This window comes from Leptodactylus fuscus, chromosome 4 (assembly GCF_031893055.1).
Source record: "Leptodactylus fuscus isolate aLepFus1 chromosome 4, aLepFus1.hap2, whole genome shotgun sequence".
Lineage (NCBI taxonomy): Eukaryota > Metazoa > Chordata > Amphibia > Anura > Leptodactylidae > Leptodactylus > Leptodactylus fuscus.
In genome coordinates, this window is record NC_134268.1 from 169,909,395 (window position 1) to 169,930,798 (window position 21,404).

The following is a 21,404-nucleotide window of genomic DNA, read 5'->3' on the forward strand; positions in this document are numbered from 1 at the left end:
ACAAAAATACTCCCTATGCTACACTGGATATTATCACTCTCCTGCTGTGTATTGTATACTTCAGTTTCTTACTACATAGGTTACATCAGCTGTTCTAGTCCATCACGACAGTGGTAAAATGTTGGCTGTCGTGTCATGTGATGGAGAAAATGGACATCATTGTATCAGAGAAGTAATCTGAGATACAGATGTGCTGGCATATTAAAGGGGTTGTCCAGGATTTAGAGGAAACTCACAGATGGTTGGGTATAACACAAAATTAAAAGACATACTCACCTCTGGCCGGTGCTCTGTTGTGAAGTCCTTGTCCCTCTTCTCTGCCGTGTTGGGATTTGCCACACAGAAAGCACAGTGGCTTACATGAGTAATGAGACCAAGCAATGATCTCAGCAGTCACTGGGGAACACAGTGCCCGCGATAGGTGAGGCTAAGTTCACATCTGCGTCAAAGTCCCACGCAGAATCTGCCGAAAAACGGAGAGAAATATCCAGCACATAGGACTTTTTTTCTTCGCTGGTTCCAGTATAAAAACGTCAAAAAACTGATAGATACCCGCCAGACTGCATCTTAGTCTATGGGGTCTGCAGGTAACGGCTGTTTTAGCAGACAGGCACTCTATCATTCGGGATCCAACGATGGAAGGCCCAAATGTGAACCTAGCCTAAGTATATCTTTTTTGTTTCACACCCACCCATGCTGACCCTGAGTTTGCTCTAACTCCTGGACAATCCCTTTAAAAGACTAGAATTTGCATCTTCCTGCCAAGTATAATTACATTTATCATACATTGCTATCAGGACATAGCCATACATATCAAACACAAAAAATTCTAAGTCAGTAATGGGGACCCCTTCTTAGGACCCTCATTAATAAGGTATATTCTCTTTCTCTGGAAGAATTAGCAGCACGTTGATTTTAATGGAAATTGTGTAATACTTCTTCTGACCTGTAGGCGAGCTGAAGGGAATTGCGGTACATACTGGGTATGCAGCAGATTTAATTGGAGTCATTATCAGCCGTATTCAGTGATTTATAAAGCTATTTTTTACATTGGTGCATGGACTTTGACAACTTGTAGCACCCAGTGTCACCATGTCCTGGCTAGTAAGGCCCTTCACAAAAAGGTTAAGAAGCTCCAATGTGGGCACTTTATTTGGGCCCCCTGTACCATTTAATACAAGAAGTAATACGACTAAGTTAACACTGCCATCTGGCAATAATCCCATCACTTTTAATGGGAAGAATGGTATAGCATGTACTGGTATTCCTGCCATCAAAAGGACAGACACTGCAATGGAACGTCATACAGATCCCATTAATAGGGTAAGTTAGATGACACCTAGAACCATTGTATAACAGAACCAGCACAGTGGCAGGACTTCTATTGTCAATGTAAGCTATAATGCAGATGTTAACAGGTTTTTTTTACCTGAATTTTCATTTAAAATTGAACATAAAACAAATATGACAAACTATTGTATATATCCAATTAATTTCATGCCAGGCTGGCCAGAAAACTTGTGTAGAGCAGTCTTTTCTATCATACAAGGGGATGGAAGAGTGCTTAGACCTACAGAGCTGGAGGAGAAACGTCCTCCTTTAGAGGTTATATCCTGTTAGTTTAAGTGCTAAACCAATTTCAACATTCGAAAAAATAAAACTCCACTTTTACTGTTTTCATTAGCACAGACATAGCAAAATTACAAGCTAGATAATAGGAAACCTGCCCTAAATACAATGGCCCAAGGACGCAATTGACAAAAGTAATACTGATGTTTCTAAACACGAATTCCTGAACTTATAATTCAGTGAAGCAGCGCCTATCATTTCTGCATGTAATGTCAAAGAAGCTATGCTTACAGATTTACAAAATGCTTTGCATTAGAAAACACAGTGCATATAATCTAGGAGAACCCCCCAAGGCTCATATGAAAATAGTGTCTATTTCAGAGACAATAAAACCATTCAAGTGCATCACATCACCACCTTGTTTTTGCCGCAGCAATTTGGGTTATGAAAAGAGTTATAGAGGATGCATATTTTACTAGCATCTCTTTTTTCCCCACTGTGCTCACTAACTCCTTGACTATCCAACTGAGTCTTAATGGCCTTGACTTGTATGCGATATACTTACTGCACTGGAAAAGCAACGGCATCGCATATCTACAGATGTTCACAAGCAGAATTAGAAACACCTAATGTTCATATTTCCCATATATGCTAGCAACAGATGATGCTTCATATTGAGTGATACGTCCATAACCCATAAACATTACAGACCCCATAACCCATCTCCGTTCTATAGTCTAGAACCATCGGAACTGTATATCATTAGATGGACGTATCAGTAAATACAGTACAATGGAAAGAATTCACTATTCCCTCAAATCCAAATCTGGCATATATAGGAAAAGTTGTGGAGAATCTCCACTTTTTAGAATAGTTGGCAAACTGGGGTGGAAATGCTTCAGCCTAACAAATTTACTATATGTCACGTCAGAAAAGTGGCATGAGTTATATAGGAAATGTAAGCATCGGCAGACTGGAGCTTCTGGAAAATTCAGCCACACTTAGCTGGTCTTAATAAATCTCCAATGATAGCGATTTATTTGATCAAAACTATTAGGGCGGGGAGGGAGGGTTTACACCCTGAAGAGGTCATTAAAGGTAGTCTACAAGGTCTAGAATGTCTCCCAAACCAATAATAGTGCCATGTAGGGAACTTAAAGAGGAGCTTTCATTATCTCCAACAATTTGGGGAGGGGGGTATCTGTTAATAGGCGCTGCTCCACTATTCCAGGGCAGTTGGAATTCCATTCCTGAACAACAAGTGTAGGTAGTTTTGGTGCCTGACCTGCTATTTAATCTCTGTAATGTCTGAAGGGCGGTGTCAGGCAGGGGGTGTGATTCAGAGCTCCAATCAGAGGCAGCCAGTGTCGGAGCTCAGGGTCACACCCCTTGTCTGCTCCTGCCTGACACTGCCCTCCTGACACTTTTGATGTCGGCTATGCTATTTTGGCTTTGTACTAACAGCATTGATTGCTTGGGAATGGTGAGAGATACAGAAAAAGTTCCAAGTGCACCAGAATCAGTGGTGAAGCATTTATTTATTGATATAAAGAAATGGACTTGTGGAGGGTGGTGAAAAGAACAAAAAGCAATGCAGATAGTCATCCTTTTAAGGAAATGCAAATTAGCTTGCAAGTGCACTGGCAATGAGACAGATTTGCCTACAGACAGCTGAATGTGTTCAGCTTCCCTCGGAAATTGTTGCCCAAGGATGACGCCATAGCTGTGATTTCCATTTTTAATCCCTGCCTGCATTACAGTATCTGTAGGCAAACCTAGCAGTTGCACTTACATAATGATTCCTTTTATGATGCTGATAATGTTCCCCAGTGGAAGCCTTTAAAATAAAACATTGCTGTCAAGAGACACTGAACTTATATCTTATGACTGGAAACACCTGCTGGCACCCTTATTGTTCCTGCCCAATACGACTTTACGCGTCCATTGCATCATAGAAACCTGGAATTTCTAGAAAACCTGCCTAGAAGTGGGTGTAAGGATTCCAGGGTGGTTTAAGGACAGCAATAAGGTGGCTGTAATAGATGAAGTAGGTATTTTGGGGCTTGTAGGAAACAGTCCCTCTAGTGCCAACACATGTCCCTTCCACCTGCTTTGTACAGTGGAAGCAGATGAAGGTAAGAGTATATATGAAAAGGTATCTCTGCACATTAGTCACTGTTATCCCTTCCTGTGAGTATTACCAGTAATTCTGTAAAGGTTGGGAGTAAAGACTATCATAGGAAGACCCTTTTAGACAATATATTATCATTATGCATATTACATGTGCATATGACTCTAAGTCTTTCATTTATTATAGTGCATACTGAATACTACAGAAACTGATTTCTATACACATACACATGCACATGCATATTTTCTTTGTGCTAGATTTGTCATATTTGAGCATTTTATAAGTAGGAGCAGTAATTTGGTGATGTATATGCTGACTGCCAGCTCTGTAATTGGGAGTCTAATTTAAGTGGTCACAGAGATCCCCAATTAGGCCTTCGACGCTGTCAGTGCCGGCACATTACTATAATTCTTTCTTTTATGCTAAAAAATAAAAGTTGCAGTAGTTAAATCTTCAATAATACATGGTGTTACTTACATCGCAACTCAAGTTGTCTTCACATACAGTCAGTAATAACAAGGACTGCTGTTAATAAACCCCTTACATTATGTGTTAGAGTCAATTATGTAAATTTGCCACCCATACTGTACACCTTTGCAAATCCGCTAATGTAGAACACTCGCTTTTGTTCATTTGAGGTCATTTGCATTTCAATTTAAAGTGACACCAGAAATAACCTGATTTTTAAATTTTTATGTTAAAGAGGACCTTTCACCATATCCGGGCACAGGCAGTTCTATATACTGCCAGAAAGCTGACAGTGCGCTGAATTCAGCGCACTGTCGGCTTTCCCGATCTGTGCCCGGTGTGAAGAGCTTACGGCCCGGTACCGTAGCTCTTCTATGGTCAGAAGGGCGTTTCTGACCATTAGCCAGAGACGTCCTTCTGCCTCGCGGCGCCAATCGCGCTGTGCTGTGGAGCGGGGAGGAACTCCCCCCTCCCTCTGCTCACACAGCTCGTCCGTAGACAAGCATTATCAGCAGAGGGAGGGGGCGTTCCTCCCGGCTCCACAGCACAGCGCGATTGGCGCCGCGAGGCAGAAGGACGTCTCTGGCTAATGGTCAGAAACGCCCTTCTGACTGTAAAGCGCTACGGTACTGGGACCGATAGCGCTTTACACCGGGCACGGATCGGGAAAGCCGACAGTGCGCTGAATTCAGCGCACTGTCAGCTTTCTGGCAGTATATAACACTGCATGTGCCCAGATATGGTGAAAGGTCCTCTTTAAACATATTTCTTAATTTATTTTTTTATTTTTTTTTATGTCATATTATCATCTTTCCAAACATAAAAAATATCCTTAAAATCCTGCAGTTCTGACTCTGGCCACTAGACCAAAAATTATACTGACATTTGCTGTTCTTTTGGGGGGTTTTTGGGGTTTTGTTTTTTTTGTAGATTGTGAGCCCCACATAAGGCTCACAATGTACATTTTTTTCCCCTATCAGCATGTCTTTTTGGAATATGGGATGGAAATCCATGCAAACACGGGGAGAACATACAAACTTCTTGCAGATGTTTTTTTGCCCTTGGCGGGATTTGAACACCAGGACCCAGCGCTGCAAGGCTGCAGTGCTAACCACTGAGCCACCGTGTGGCCCCCCGACATTTGCTGTTTTGTAAGACTTTTTTTTTTTTTGAGTAGCCATCTTACTTAGCAGTATACCGATGAATCCACCAGTCATACTAGGTTGTCTACCCTTCTTTTTGCGTAGTTTTCTGAACACGCCTAGAAAACTCTCCCATATAAGTCAACTAGCTGTTACCCGCGACTTCGTCTGCGGTGATTGTAGAAGTGGGTATATACAGGCGCGGGTAAGGTTTTCGTACTGTGTATAAGGGATGGGATATGAAATGTAACTTTGTATCTTGTTGTTGCTGTAATTGCGAGAATACGTGAGACTTTTGTGTTGAAGTTACTTTGTATTTGAGCTGCTATATATACGGTGTTGTGAGAAACTTTACATAGTGATTTTGGGACAGAAGTATTTGAAGTTAACCCTTTCCCGCCGATGGCATTTTTTTGATTTTCGTTTTTGACTCCCCTCCTTCTAAACCCCATAACTTTTTTATTTCTCCGCTCCCAGAGCCATATGAGGTCTTAATTTTTCCTGGGTCAAATTTGTCTTCATGATGCCACCATTATTTATTCTATATCATGTACTGGGAAGCAGGGAAAAAATTCTGAATGGGGTGGATTTGAAGAAAAAATGCAGTTCTGCGACTTTCTTACGGGCTTTGGTTTTACGGCGTTCACTGTGCAACCAAAATGACATGTCCCCTGTATTCTGTGTTTCGTTACGATGCTGGGGATACCAAATTTATATGGTTTTATTTACATTTTGACCCCTTAAAAAAATCCCAAACTGTGTTAAAAAATTATTTTTTGAAAAGGCGCCATATTCTGACAGCCGTAACTTTTTTATACGTGCGTGTACGGCGATGTATAGGGCGTCTTTTTTTGCGGGACCGGGTGTACTTTGTAGTTCTACCATTTTCGGGAAATGTTATTGCTTTGATCACTTTTTATTCAATTTTTTATCAGAATCAAAACAGTGAAAAAAATGGCGGTTTGGCACTTTTGACCATTTTTCCCACTACGGCGTTTACCGAGCAGGAAAAATATTTGTATATCTTTGTAGAGCGGGCGATTTCGGACGTGGGGATACCTAACGTGTATGTGTTTCACAGTATTTCACTACTTTTATATGTGTTCTAGGGAAAGGGGGGTGATTTGAATTTTTAATCCTTTTTGTTTATTTTTTTTATATTTTTTTACTTTTTGTAAACTTTTTTTTTTTGCAATTATTAGACCTCCTAGGGGTATTGACATGGGTGGGCGGTGTCGCGGATTGTCAGAGTGGTGGGGGTCGGCAAACATGGCTGCTCCGGAGCGTTAAAGAGAGCCTCCTGGAGTATCGGTAAGGTGAGGGGCAAAGTGGTAAAGTATATGTATATGTGATTGTGTGGGGTTAGGGGCGAGGCTGAAGAGGGCAATAGGAATTTTGTGGCTTGCTATGGTCCAAAGTGTGTGAGATTGCAGAGATGGTGATGTGAGTTTGGGTTTTGTGGGGGTCCTGGCACAAACGTATGTGTGCTATTGTGACAAAAAGTAGCCTATTGCGCAATCGGGTGTATTAACTATGTTTGTGGACACTTTCAGCCAAATCGGTGGAGCGGTTTTTCCGTGATTGAGGAACAAACATCCGAACATCCAAACTCACAAACCCACAAACTTTCACATTTATAATATTAATAGGATAGGGTCTGCTCCAGACCATCATGTCTGTGGCCCAAGGTTCATCTCCGGGAAACAGAAAGTTTCTGCTTATTTTAGGTTTAGTGGGAAGAGTTGGAATTGTTAGATTTTTTGTATTTTTTTTAAATATGGATAACATATTGGAAAAATTGGATTTGGAAAATTAAATTGCCACCAAAAATTCTTATAAAAAATATGTTTACAACAACACATTCACTTTAATATGAGGGTCAAATTCTAGCAACTGATGAATAAACCTGAAGTCATAATATTATCACAGACTCTATTAGCACAAGTTGAAAATTCTCACCTGTATTTATTAATAAAAATATATATCTGTTTAATAAGAATAGAATAGCGTGACCTCTACCACGTTGCTGTTCCCCTACTCTGTCAGTTCAGCTTTGCAACAAACATTTCAGACTCTTTGGCTAGGAATCACTGATGAACCAGTCTTTTTAGTGGGATTGTCAGGCACTTCGTCACTATCAACCAGCCTTCATCTCAGTGCTCAATTGGCTTTTACATGAGGGCAGAGAAAGGGCAAGGAGGCTTTGCAGTACTCTTAATGCACACAATGCCATTATTTATCAGATTTTTATACAAGTTAAAGGGATTGCAAAGGATAAGAAAAACATGGCTGCTTTCTTTCATACACAGAACCACACCTGCCCATGGGTTGTATGTGTTTTTTGAAGCACGGTTCCATGCAAGTTCAGCTGCAATGCCACACACAACCTGTGGGCGGGTGTGGCACTGTTTTAGATAAGAACGTAGCCACGTTTTTCTAATCCTGCATAACCCCTTTAGACAACCGATTCATAAAAACACAAAGGCCCAGATTTACTACTGTGGATCAGACTAGACACTGGTGTACACATGGTGCATCTAGTTTGGGCTAGAATTCTTCGACATGGTAGATTTGTGGGTGTGGACAAAAATTAAGCCAACTAAAAGGTGATTTAAGAAGATATGCCAGATTGATCATCCAGCATCAGCCAATTTTCGTAAATCTGGCATATTTTAAGATTGCCTGAGAAGGTTTGCGCTTATGTTTAGTAAATCTGGGCCAAAGTGAACAAAAAAAGAAATGCATGAAAGACATCAAACAGTAGCTTATATAGAATAAAACAAAAAGAAGAGCACCGAGCAGTGCATAGTGTAGTACTAGTAAACAATGAGGCTATAGAATAGGTCTTGTGAAGATAAGACTCTCACCTTAGATAGTTGGGAGTTAGGTTACAACTACCATACTGCGCATTGGAATCGATTCACAGAGGGCTCCTCTTTGGGTGATCAAGAGCAGCAGGAACCAGGGACCACCCTAGGGTGCCAGAGAGGATATACAGAAGGACTGAATTCCAACCAAGGCTAGGTCGTAGGTAAGGGAGCGCTCACACTACCGTCGGTGTCCGACAGCTAGTGTCCGCTGCTAGCTGCTATAACATTTTGTATTGATTTAAATGGAGATCGGATGCATTCTTTTACAGTCCGTGCCTGTCCTTAACTGTTCATTCCCAAAGATGTCCGACTTTTCAAGCGGACAGCAAAACCCTACATGTCGGGATTTTCTGTCCGCTTGAAAAGTCGGACATCTTTGGGAACGGACACTTAAGGACAGACATGGACTAAAAAAAGAACGCACCCGTTCGCCATTTAAATCAATGCAAAATGTCACGGACACAGCTAGTGTCCGCTGCTAATGTCCGCACAAGATTTTGAAGGGATATTAGCAGCGGACACTAGCTGTCAGACACCGACGGTATTGTGAACACTCCCTAAGAAACTGTGCTTGACCCAGATGAAACGCGTAGTGTTTTGGATACAATACAGACTACTGGTTACTGAGCACTGCTATTTCTTGTACACTTGATAAAGTGGTGTTACCCCTGAAATGCGTAGACTACTGGTTACTGTTCATCTGTATCAAACAGTAGAATATTTTTCTAATAAATTTCCACACAAGCATAGCAAATCCATACAATAAAAATATTGCGTTATAGACCAGTATAGCCAGTCCTTCGTACGACGAGCACACCCTGTTAGATAGTAAAATAACAATAATAATAATAATAATAATAATAATAATAATAATAATAATAATAATAATATCAGCTATGGTTTCAATCAATATATCAACCCTCAAATACCACAAAATGTAATTATCAGCTCAGAAATTTAGATATTGGAAGAAGTAAGATGAAAGAAAGAGAATTCTTAACACTCAAGAAAAAACCCTGTCAGGCATGACAAACTCAGACCGAAAACCGATTGAACTATAAAGGGAAAGTTGCGTGGTAACAATGAGATGGATTATTTGCCATCTTTCAGCTGAGTATCGAACCACTAGAATGCACAGCAAATATGACCCCATTATACCAAGCTGTAACGGTATATTTGCATCACTTTCTCAAGTGAAATGATGTGTGGAACGGTATTCTTAAAGTAGAAAGGAAAAAAATAAAATCATGTCTAAAAACAGATGAAATAATAATGGGAACATTACAGCAACGTTTTATGTGGCCAGATTCACATGGGTGCATTTATGTAGCACGTATTTAAAACATATGTGATGTTGTCCAGCTATTTTAGGCTAAGGCCACACATAGCAATACACAGCTATATTAAAAAAAAAAAAAAAAAAAAAAAAAAAGCTGCAGGGAAATAAAATAAGAAAAATCTGCAAAAACCACTGATTTTCTACTGTGTTTTGCCTTCCCCAAATATTTGAAGTCTATTGGTGGGTAAAAAAAAAAAAAAAAAAAAAAAAAAAAAAAAAACTACATTTCTGCAGGTAAAATTAACATGCAGAAAAACATAAATGATTTTGGAAGAAAAAACTCAAAAAACAAAATCTCATTCAATTTGCTTGTGCTGTAAAACTCTGCTTTTTATTGTGCTGCGTCCCTGCAACAGCCAAATCTGCTGCATTTCTGCAATGTATGTCCTTACCCTAAGGCCGGGCCTCATACTGCGAAAATATAGCATTTTGACCACAACTGAAACGTGGTGGCAAAAAAAATACAGCATTTTCCATTACCTGCACACAGGATGAGATTCTGGTTAATCCCATCCACACACTGCAGAAGAAAAAAGTCCAACGCAAAAACGCTGAGATTTCAAAAACGAGAGCATTTTTTTTGCAAATAGCAGCATGTCAATTATACCTGCAACATCGCTGGCATTTTCTGTATAGCGATAATAGAGGCAGAGAGTCCACATAGGAAGACTCTGCAGGCTTTCTGTAAATAATGCTGCAGAAAAAAATGTGTTGCATTTCCACCGCAGTCTTTTCAGCAGCGCTTTTTGGCTGTGGCTTGCTATGTGGAGGTTTGTCCAGCCCCATGAAAGCTTTTAGCCACCTTACCAAACCCCTGCCAATGTTTTCCTAATCCACTGCAGGGCTGTAATTATGGGATTGCAGTGATAATATGGCATTGTAACACATGGCTTCTGCAACCAACCTACTGAGTCCATGTCAACAATAGGGTCACAGTTGTGGACAGTGACTGCTCGCAGCGATCATATGCTGTATGGAGACGCCGTTGCTAGAGCTGAGTCAATGAAAGCTTGTGGGAAGCCTGGTAAGGCTTCATTCACATCTGCGTCAGAATCGGCAGAGAGATGGACTTTTCTCTCCACCAGTTTCACTATAAAACCACCGGACCACATTATAGTCTGCGGGTTCTGCGTGTCGGTGGGTAACCACTGTTTTACCAGGCGGATTCTCCATCTTTTGGTTCCCAAGGTGGATACAAACGACGGAGAGCAGAGCAGAAGTGTGAGCCTTAGTGCATGGAAGGAGACAGCAGGGTTTGGTGAGGAGAGTATTATTCCTTTTGTTAAATCATTTTTTATACCAGTGTAATCTCTGATATCTAGATTTACTAGAGTACAGTAAAAAGAAGTCATCATGGCAGAATTCTTTTAAAAACTTGAATATATATTGGGAATTCTCCGCTATGTTGCTGTGCCATAGGGAGCTACAGCATTGTAGCAGCAAAGAAAAAGCAACCTGTAAGAACTATAAGGCTCTGTTCACATTGGACTAATGTCCTATGTTTGTCATATGTGCTAATAAAGCTACCAGAACACATTAATAGCAAAGGGGTATACGTTTGGCATCTGTCAGGATGGTATATGTCTGTGTATAATTTTATTTTAACTGTACTGTACTTACAGGTCTAGTCAGCTACACTTTTCTACGCAAAGGCGTCATTCAAAAAACATGGCCTTCCATTGGCGATGTATGTCACGTTATAACGGTTTCATTTCACCAGGGTTACATGGGAGGTATACACTGGGAAATCCTCCCAGCAGACGTATACCGTGTGAACAAAGCCTAACTTAGAGCTACCAGCCAGGTATTAGTATAGGGAGTATGGATCATTAATATACCTTAGTCAGTTTTTCCTACCTGAGCCAACTTGTTATTCTGTATTTGATGCTCCACATCAGATTTTCACATTTGTAGCCTAATAACTACCGTAATCCACTTCTCGTCCTGGATGGATGAAAATTTCTGTCACAAAAGAAGAAAAATTATATTTACATTTTCAATGAGTTTCTCGTTTTCAGGTAACACTATATAACATACTAGCAGGAGGACCCGGCTTCACACGGGTATATTTTATTTATTGTTTGTGTAGTGGCCCAATAAGAATTGCCCAGTTTTGCACTGGTATATTTTATATGTCGTTTGTGTGTGTCCATAAGCGTCATATGATCATGTGTATCTCAGTTTGGATATCAGTGAAAAATCTGTGATCGGTTGTTATGGATCCCTGGAGTAAAGCTGTGTGTATGTGAACATGTGTAATAGTGTCATCCACAGCGCCCTGCCCCTTTACACCTACAGTGAAGAAAAATGGTTGGGTTGTAATGGAAACCTGGAGTAAAGCTCTGACGTGTGATGGTGTGTGTTGAGATGTGTATCTAATCCTCTTATGTGTGATACCGTATACTGAACTGTGTATCTAATCATCTGATTTCTGATACTGTGCGCTGAGCTGTGTATCTAATCCCAGACTCCTGATGTATCTGTGTGCCAAATTTGGTGAAGATCGATCTGTCCAGTCGTTTGGTTGCGCATAAAGGAAAGACAGACAGAAACTCATTTTATATAAAACAAGACCCACCTCTCATGTAGGTGTCTCTGCACACATTGCAATGTCATTCAGATTTACAGATATGTCCACCCTTACCATAGCTTAAATTTGGTAGAAGGGAAGCTGTTGGCAGGAATTCACGCACCAAACCAGAACCAGTATCTAAAGCATCTAAGGTGTATTAAAAATATCCCCTCTTATAGCTGACTGTGAGAAAAACTATTTTTATTTAATATGCAAATTTGTTTTATAAAGTCAGAGAGGCGGAGATTCAAGAAATAAAGACAAGTTCGCCATAAAAAAGGGACTGTTGTAAAATGCTGCAAATGCTTTATAAAATACTGGTTTGATATGTGAATTGTTGCCGACACCAAGGATATCAATGTCTCATAATATACATTCAATACAATATTGCAACAAGCTAAAACAAGTTGCAATTCATAAAACAACCGCTGGATAGCGGTTCCTATAAACATATAGGTAGACATCTTGTGACAGAGTATTGGAAAATTGTGTTACACTTAAAAATAAGGCTCCCATTGACTTCAATGACATTTTACATGTGTATTTTGCCGTGTTTTTTTTTTACATGTGTATTTTGCCAAAATGAGCGCGCGTTTACTCCGTGTGAATGGACCCTCAGAAGGGTTTGTAACTGTTATATGGCTACATAAAACCAAGATGTCTGTTAAAATAAATTCCATACACTAATATGAGACATTTGCTAAATTTATACATAGTAAGATAAGTCTCTATGTCAATTCTTACAATAGCCACATTGAGATGAAAGAATGTTGATGCAAGAGAACCATCATGGAAATAACACTTCTGTAAAGTTCATTGAAAGAAGAGAGGCGTCTTATTTGTACCTATACACTTCACGTAGCATTCTGCTGCACTGTCTTTGAACTTACTTATCATGCACTAACAGAAACCGGACTGCGTGCGGATAATACTATTTATTTGTCACATTCTGTAAAGGCTTTTAAAGTTCTGTGACCGAAATCTCCTGTGACCAAGCCAGCCTGTTGTTTGAAGGTGACAGCATGTTTTTCCTTGACACAATATATACAGCATCAAATTGAAAAGCAACTGGATTGTAACAATTCCCCCTGTGCAGCTGTCAAAGTGACAAACATATTAAATCTAAAACCTGTTTGCTGTACTTTAAATAAATATAGATACATGCCTAACCTGCAATTCTCCATAAAATAAAACGTTAACCCCTTGTAATATCTCTACAGAATCACTACATCACTCAAAGGGGTCTGATGCAAATCTACGGCAGAAGTTCTCAGGACTGTGGAGTTTTTGATGGAATCAGACAAAAAATTATCAACTCCAACTGAAAAATAAAATTCTTTTAAATTATATCATATAGCTATTGATATTGTATAGTTAGCTAGACGTTTAATTTTTTGAGTATTTACTTTCATAGGGATGCAATCTCTAGCTTTTTTCATGATTTAGAGGAGCGTAAGGGTCAGTTCACACACGGGACTTTGCTATGGATTTGGGGATGGATTCCACCCCGGAATCCAGTGGAGATTCCTCACAAATCCACCTCCCATTGTTTTCAATGGGATGCAATGACCGTACTAAGATGCAGGAAAAAAAGAAGCATTCTGCTCGATCTTGCCGCGGATTCCGCCAGCAGGGTCTGAGGCTCAAGTCTCCTTCCTTATTAGGTCCATTTATCTGGGCATAATCAGGAGCGGGGTGTCGTGATGGAATACTTATGCACTGCATTGGCATCCCATCGCAGCTTGCTGCACGAAAAAGCCGGGGGCGGAAAATGAAGAGGAATTTCCTCTTCATTTCCGCTGTGTGAACTGACCCTTACAATGTCTATTTGGCCATTAATGAAGGAGTCGGAGTCAGTCCAGGAGTCAGAGTCGGTAGTTTGGCCTACTGCCTCCATGGTCCTTGTAGTTCTAACATATAAAGTGTTCATGCTGTACATTCTGTTAAAGAGATTTTCAAGGACTGTGATATTGATGATCATATCCGTAGGATAGCTCATTGCCATGATATCGGCAGTGGGCAGACATCCTGAATCCTGCCAAGCAGCTGTTTGGAATGGCCATGATACTCAGGCATGTGCCACTTCAGCTTTACAGGCCGTAATGTTCATCTGTCTCATGGCTTATTTGAAGCTCGAGCTGCAAAACCAAGGACAGGAATACAGTGTACAGCCTTGTGCAAGGTAAGCAAATCAAGGACAAAGCACTTGTCGGAATGCTACAATCTCTTGCTAAAAACTGATCAGTGGTATGCCCATCTGATACTGGTGACCTATCCTAAGGACACACTGGTTTACTAATACCAGAGTCCCAAAAAAAAACCTTTCAAATTTGGCAGTTGAGAGTAGCTGCGAAACACCAGGTTTTTAAAGAGGAATTTCCAGTGGGAATTTCTGCAATTTTGTCCTCGAGGGTTAGAAACCATGGCTGCTTTCTTTTACTTTAGAAAGAGCTACACTTCCTCTTCTCAGGCAGTACAAATCAGACTAGGTAGACCAGTGGCGTAACTAGGAATGGTGGGGCCCCCGTGGTGAACTTTTGACATGCCCCCCCCCCCCCCCGACCGACACCGACGCTGAAGACCTCGACCGACCCCCTCCTACGCATTCCTGCGCGTTCTATTATGCCCCATAGTGGCCCCTTCACACAGTATTATCACCCATAGTGGCACCTTTACATAGTATTATTCCCTTAGTGGCCCCTGCACACAGTATTATGTCCCTTAGTGGCCCCTGCACACAATATTATGTCCCTTAGTGGCCCCTGCACACAGTATTATCCCCCAGAGTAGCCCCTGCAAACAGTATTATCCCCAATAGTGGCCCCTGCACACAGTATTATCCCCCCATAGTGGCCCCTGCACACAGTATTATCCCCCATAGTGGCTCCTGCACACAGTATTATGCCCCACTGTGGACACCCATAAACAATTATTATACTCTAGGGTCTTTTCAGACCCCAGAGTATAATAATCGGATACCCGAGGGAATAAAAACATAAAAACTACTGTTTCTTACCTGTCCCCTGGCTCCTACGCTGTCGGCCTTCGCTGCCATCCTTCTTCAATGACATCGGACGTCACATGACCCGGGACGCAGGCCAGGTTCATGTGACGTCAGAGACGTCAGACAACTAGGAAGGAGGCCTGGCCAGGATCATGGAGAGGTAATGTTTCTTACCTCTCCCGGTCCGCCAATCATTATACTCGGGGGTCCAAAAAGACCCCCAAGTATAATGATAGCAGCGGTAGCGGCTGTCACCGGGCCCCTAATGTCCTGGGCCCTGTGGCAGCTGCCTCTGCTGCTATGGCGGTAGGTACGCCACTGAGGTGGACAAGAACTGCGTATATCCACAGGAGTTTTGTCACAAACTCTCCAAGAAAAACACCAATATTACACACTATGCGTTTTAGGGACTTGAAATGCCCCTTTATCAAGTGTGGTTTTTGTAAGCATCTTTCTAAACTCTGCAAAGTTCTATTGTTGGAATATGATGCACACTTGATAAAGGGGCATTTCAAGTCCACAAAACGCGTTGTGTGTAATATTGGGGTTTTCTTGGAATAAAGAGTTTGCGACAAAACTCCCGTGGATCTGTGCAGTCCTTGTGCACCTGGTCCGATTATTTGTACTATCCTTACACCGTCTTATTCGGGGTCACACAGTGACAGCAGCGATCTTCTATGGTACTCTGGGTTTTCTGCTTTGCCTATTTGTTTGGTTGTGGCTCTTACACAAGACGCGAGAAGACATTTTGTTTCACTTCCACAATTCATCTAAAAATGATAATGCACTAAGCACTCGGTGCTAAGCGCTCGGTGCTTTTATTCTACTTTTTTCTTCTCAGGCATAGACAGCACGTCTGTGGGTTACATGGCCAAGCTACAGCTCAGTCCCAAGCAAGGCTGTGGGTAATGGCTGCATGGGTTAGAATTATTGTCAGATGTATCATGAATACAAAGTGGTTACTTGGATGTTGGGGGGAATGGATCTGGGAGGAAGTAGTTACCACAAGATATTTACATGATCCTGTAGAAGGGTGAATGGTTTCTTACAGATTTTTTAGATTTAGTATCCCTTCAAAACCAAATTTCTATGTAGCGTTCAGAAAATGAACAGATGGATTCAGGGAATTTTCAGCATTCCTACATTATTTTATGACAGTTTATAGTCAGGATTGCACTGACAGCAGTCTGTAGTCCGATGTAGGTTAATGAATTTTCTTGCCCTGCATGATGTTACTATGACAGTAATCTATAATCCCATGTATTAAACACTTCTACATTTATTTTAGGTGAGTTCTTCCAAGTTTCACACTTACAAGTAATTAATAGCCAAGCAATACACAGAATAGCTAATATACTGCTGACCCCGGCGTGTGTTATTACTCTGTGTGCACATGTCACATCTCCATGTTCAGTGCATACTGGAAATTAATAAAAGACTCAAAGAAAATTTCCCTCACAAACCTGCCCCTAACCCCTTACATTCAGCAGGTTACCTATTCTTCTCACATCTGTTTCTCATCTAAAAACAATCCTGAAGAATATCACTAACACATACACTCAAAAGAACCATAAAGCTAGAAATAATGACTCTCCCCACCCCTCAGATAAACAATACTCATAGACTCGTCTAGTTTTAAAATTGAATTTTTGAAATAAAATAAAATTACAATCGGAATTAAAAATTACAAATCTAACATGTGCCGTTTAATTCCTGGAAATTACCAGCAAAATGGAGAACAATATTCTGTTAATTATAAACTGATAATAAAAGTATATATTGGCGTTCTAAAAGATGGCATGATGTAAAATGTTATCGACTCTTACGGGGAGGAGATTGCAACTAGGTATCTTTCAGATATTTCCAAAATGTGCGGGTATACTACGATAATTTTAAGGATGTGCATTGTGTATTTATTTATTATATCAGAAAATAACATGAACGTAAGATGCAATAAAGAATTTAAAGGGGAACACTGCATATTACTTATGCTAGGTTCACACTAGCGTTGGGCTAAAAAAACAATATAACTAAAAACTATAATGAGCCTGCAGAGTTTCCGTCCAGATTCCACCAGAGACTGTGGAGAGTAATGTCATGCACCTGGGCGCAAGCATTTGCCTAGGATCAATAGCCCCGAAATGAGATCCGTGGCCAGCATCCCATTGCTATGACAGCCGGGAAGGTTCTCAGGCTTGTCTCCTATACATTTGTATTGCAGGCTCCTTTATGCAGACTGTCATACAAATGCTGATATTTTGCATTGCAATAGATTAGCATTGTAACACATTGCATTAGTGATCATGTGAAGGTTATAATCATGTAATGTATGAAAAATATTCTTATCCCTAAAATGACTTAGTATCCCTTCAAAACCAAGTTCCTATGTAGTGTTTATCCAGATTCCCATTACATTGTACAGAATAATACAAAGTACCAAAGTACCATTATGAAGAACAATTTGTCCCGCATACATTAAGCCCTCATATAGCTCTGTGAATTGAAAAATGAAAAAGTCATGGGTTTTGAAAGGCGGGGCATCAAAAACAAAGTTGAAAAATTCAGTTGTCTGTTTCATGATCTGCTATTGGCCATACAAGTGCATCTCAATAAGTTAGAATATCATTAGAGATGAGCGAGTAGTACTCAATCGAGTAGGTATTCGATCGAATACTACAGTATTCGAAATACTCGTACTCGAGTACCACTCGCTATTCGAATGTAAAAGTTCGATGCAGAACCAGCATTGATTGGCCGAATGCTATACAGTCGGCCAATCAACGCTGGTTCTTCTCCTACCTTTAGAAGTCTTCTCCATGCAGCTTCTTCCGGCTCTGAATTCACTCTGCCAGGCATTGGGCCTGGGCAGAGCCGACTGCTCATGACCGCTTGTAGTGCAGGCAGCCCGACCCTCACTCGTGGACTTGGTAAGTATAATTTGATCGAATGTTGCCTACCCCTGAAACGAGCATTTTCCCCCCATAGACTATAATAGGGTTCGATATTCGATTCGAGTAGTCGAATATTGAGGGGCTACGCGAAACGAATATCGAACCTCGAACATTTTACAGTTCGCTCATCTCTAAATATCATCAAAAAGTTTTTTGATTTTTGTTTAGTAATTCAATTGAAAAATTATGACAGAATATGACGTTTCGAAGCTTCCTCTGAGCTTCTTCTTCAGATATAACTGTTATATCTGAAGAAGAAGCTCAGAGGAAGCTTTGAAACGTCATATTCTGTCATCATTATGAGTTAGCCATTAAAAAAGGTATCACCTACTGAAGACTTAAAAAGTTTTTTTGTTTTTTTTTCATATTTCATAACCACTGGCTAACACGGTACCAAAACAAACATTTTCCTTTTATCAATTGAAAAAGTGAAACATAAATATTATATTGAGTCATTACAGAGTGAACTTTTTCAAGTGTTTCTTTCTGTTAATGTTGATGATTATGGCTTACAGCCAAGGAAAACCCAAAAGTCATTATCTCATAAAATTAGAATAATTAACCCAAAACAGCTGCAAAGACTTCCTAAGAGTATAAAAAGATCCCATAGTCCTAAGGTTCCATAGGCGACACAATCATGGGGAAGACTGATGACTTGACAGATGTACAGAAGGCAGTCATTGACACACTCCACAAGGAGGGTAAACCATAAAAGGTCATTGCTAAAGAAGCTGGCTGTTCACAGAGTCCTGTATTACAGCATATTAATGGAAAGTTGAGAGGAAGGACACCAAAGTGTGGTAGAAAAAGGTACACAAGTAACTGGGAAACCCGTAGCCTTGATAGGATTGTTAAGAAAAGGCTATTTAAAATTTGGGGGAGATTGCTGCTGCTGGAGTCGGTGGTTCAAGAGCCACCACACAAAGACGTATCCAGGACATGGGCTACAAGTGTCCCATTCCGTGTGTCAAGACACTTATGACCAATAGACAACGCCAGAGGCATCTTACCTGGGCCAAGGAGAGAAAGAACTGGACTATTGCTCAGTAGTCAAAGGTGTTTACAGATGGAAGTAAACTTTGTATTTCATTTGGAAGGTCCCAGAGTCTGGAGGAAGAGTGGAGAGGCCACAGTACACAATCCAAGCTGCTTGAGGTTTAGTGTGAAGTTTCCACAATCACTGATGGTTTGGGGAGCCATGTCATCTGCTGGTGTAGGTCTACTGGGTTTTATCAAGACCAAAGTCAACGCAGCTGTCTACCAGGAAAGCTTTATAGAGATGGAAATTTAATTTTCCAACATTTCTTGGCACCTGTCCACACTGCCAAAAGTATCACTACCTGATTTAATAACCATAGTATCACTGTGCCAGCAAACTCGCCTGACCTTAACCCCATAGAGCAGGGGTCTCAAACTCGCGGCCCGCGGGCCGCATGCGGCCCCCCGAACAATTTTGTGCGGCCCGCACAAGCCTAGGGACGCTGGATCCGAGTTGAATCCGGACCTTTCACCATTTTGCCCACAGGCAGTTCTATATACTGCCGGAAAGCTGACAGTGCGCTGAGTTCGGCTTTCCCGATGTGGGCCCAGTGTGAAGAGCTTACGGTCCGGTACTGTAGATCTTCTATGGTCAGAAGGGAGTTTCTGCCACTCAGTCAGAGACGTCCTTCTTCACAGCACAGCCAATTGTGCTGTGTTGTGAGAGCCGGGAGGAACGCCCCCTCCCTCCCTGATAATGCTCGTCTATGGACGAGTACTGCGAGCAGATGGAGGGGGGAGTTCCTCCCGGCTATCACAGCACAGCGCGATTGGCTGTGCTGTGAAGAAGGACGTCTCTGACTGAGTGTCAGAAACGCTCTTCTGACCATGGAAGAGCTACGGTACCGGACCGTAAGCTCTTCACACTGGGCCCACATCGGGAAAGCCGACAGTGTGCTGAACTCAGCGCACTGTCAGCTTTTCGGCAGTATATAGAACTGCCTGTGGGCAAAATGGTGAAAGGTCCTCTTTAAACATTGAGGTGGAATGAAGGGGCTCATGACACTGGGGGCAGACGAAGGGAGGGGGGAGAACGGCATGACACTGGGGCAGAAATGGAGGGACATGAATCTGGGGGAAGAGATGGGGGGACATGAATCTGGGGGCAGAGATGGGGGGACATGAATCTGGGGGCAGAGATGGAGGGACATGAATCTGGGGGCAGAGATGGGGGGACATGAATCTGGGGGCAGATGAAGGGTGTATATGTAACTGGGGAAAGATGGAGGGGGGACATATAGTTTACAGGTGACTGTAGGAGGATTATACAGTGTGGGGGCACATGGAAAATGAATGGGCGGAGTCAACATAAAAGTGGGTGGAGCTAAATTTGCCGCAGTGTGGCCCGCCGACTGGCTGGGATCTTGCTCTGCGGCCCACATGCTGAGTTGAGTTTGAGACCCCTGCCATAGAGAATCTATGTGGTATTGTCAAGAGGAAGATGAGAGACTCCAAACCCAACAATGCAGACAAGCTGAAGGCTGCTATCATATAACCTGGGCTTCCATAACAACTCTGCAGTGCCACAGGCTGATCCCTCCATGTCACATTGCCACATTGATGCCATCATTCATGCAAAAGGAGCCTCCACCAACGATTGAGGGCATTTACTGGACAGAACTTTTCATTTGGCCAACATTTCTGTGTTAAATAATTTTTTTACGGTCTTATATAATATTCTGTAAGCCATAATCATCAATATTAACAGAAAGAAACACTTGGAAAAGTTCTCTCTGTAATGACTCAATATAATATATGTGGTTCATTTTTTCAAATGAATTTATTCTAATTTATTGAGATGCACTTTTAAGTTGTCTTTCTTTCTGTATATCTGTATGTATAGGTTATGTTACTGTCTAATGCCTGACTCACGTGGATCCATTAGGACTTCAGCCTTGTATCCCTATCTGTGTGACACATTTGTCATTCTGCCTGTATTCATGTTTGGATGAATGTCCTTCTGTCTACCATATTTGGCCTTCAGGCCATGTATGTATTATTGCTATCTTTGGCTTACGGGTTTTCATTTTGTTTACGCCATTTTACGCAAGCTACAAACTGGTGTAGATTCAAGGCATTCAATATGTAAGTCTTCATAAATATTCAACAAATTTGCTATTGAGTGTGTGGGGAGTTGTTTGGTGAACATTATTTTGATATACCAAGACAAGTTTGGTTTTAGACCATTTCAATAAATCTGCCCCATAACGTATGAGTTGTTTTCTACGTATGTTTTCTACTAAAAGAAATTAAAATAGGTATATTCACAAAATATTCACCAAACAACCCATACAAAATACCAAAAAAAAATTTAAAAAGT

General features: G+C 41.2%; 1 protein-coding gene across 1 annotated transcript in view; it reads right to left on the reverse strand.

Moving 5' to 3' along the window:
- Nucleotides 1-21,404, reverse strand: part of RARB (retinoic acid receptor beta) — a 508,585-nt gene that overhangs the window by 389,652 nt on the left and 97,529 nt on the right. Inside the window, exon 3 of the mRNA XM_075271367.1 lies at nt 11,377-11,481. The gene's annotated coding sequence lies outside the window, so the exon portion shown is untranslated. The remainder of the gene's footprint in view (nt 1-11,376; nt 11,482-21,404) is intronic.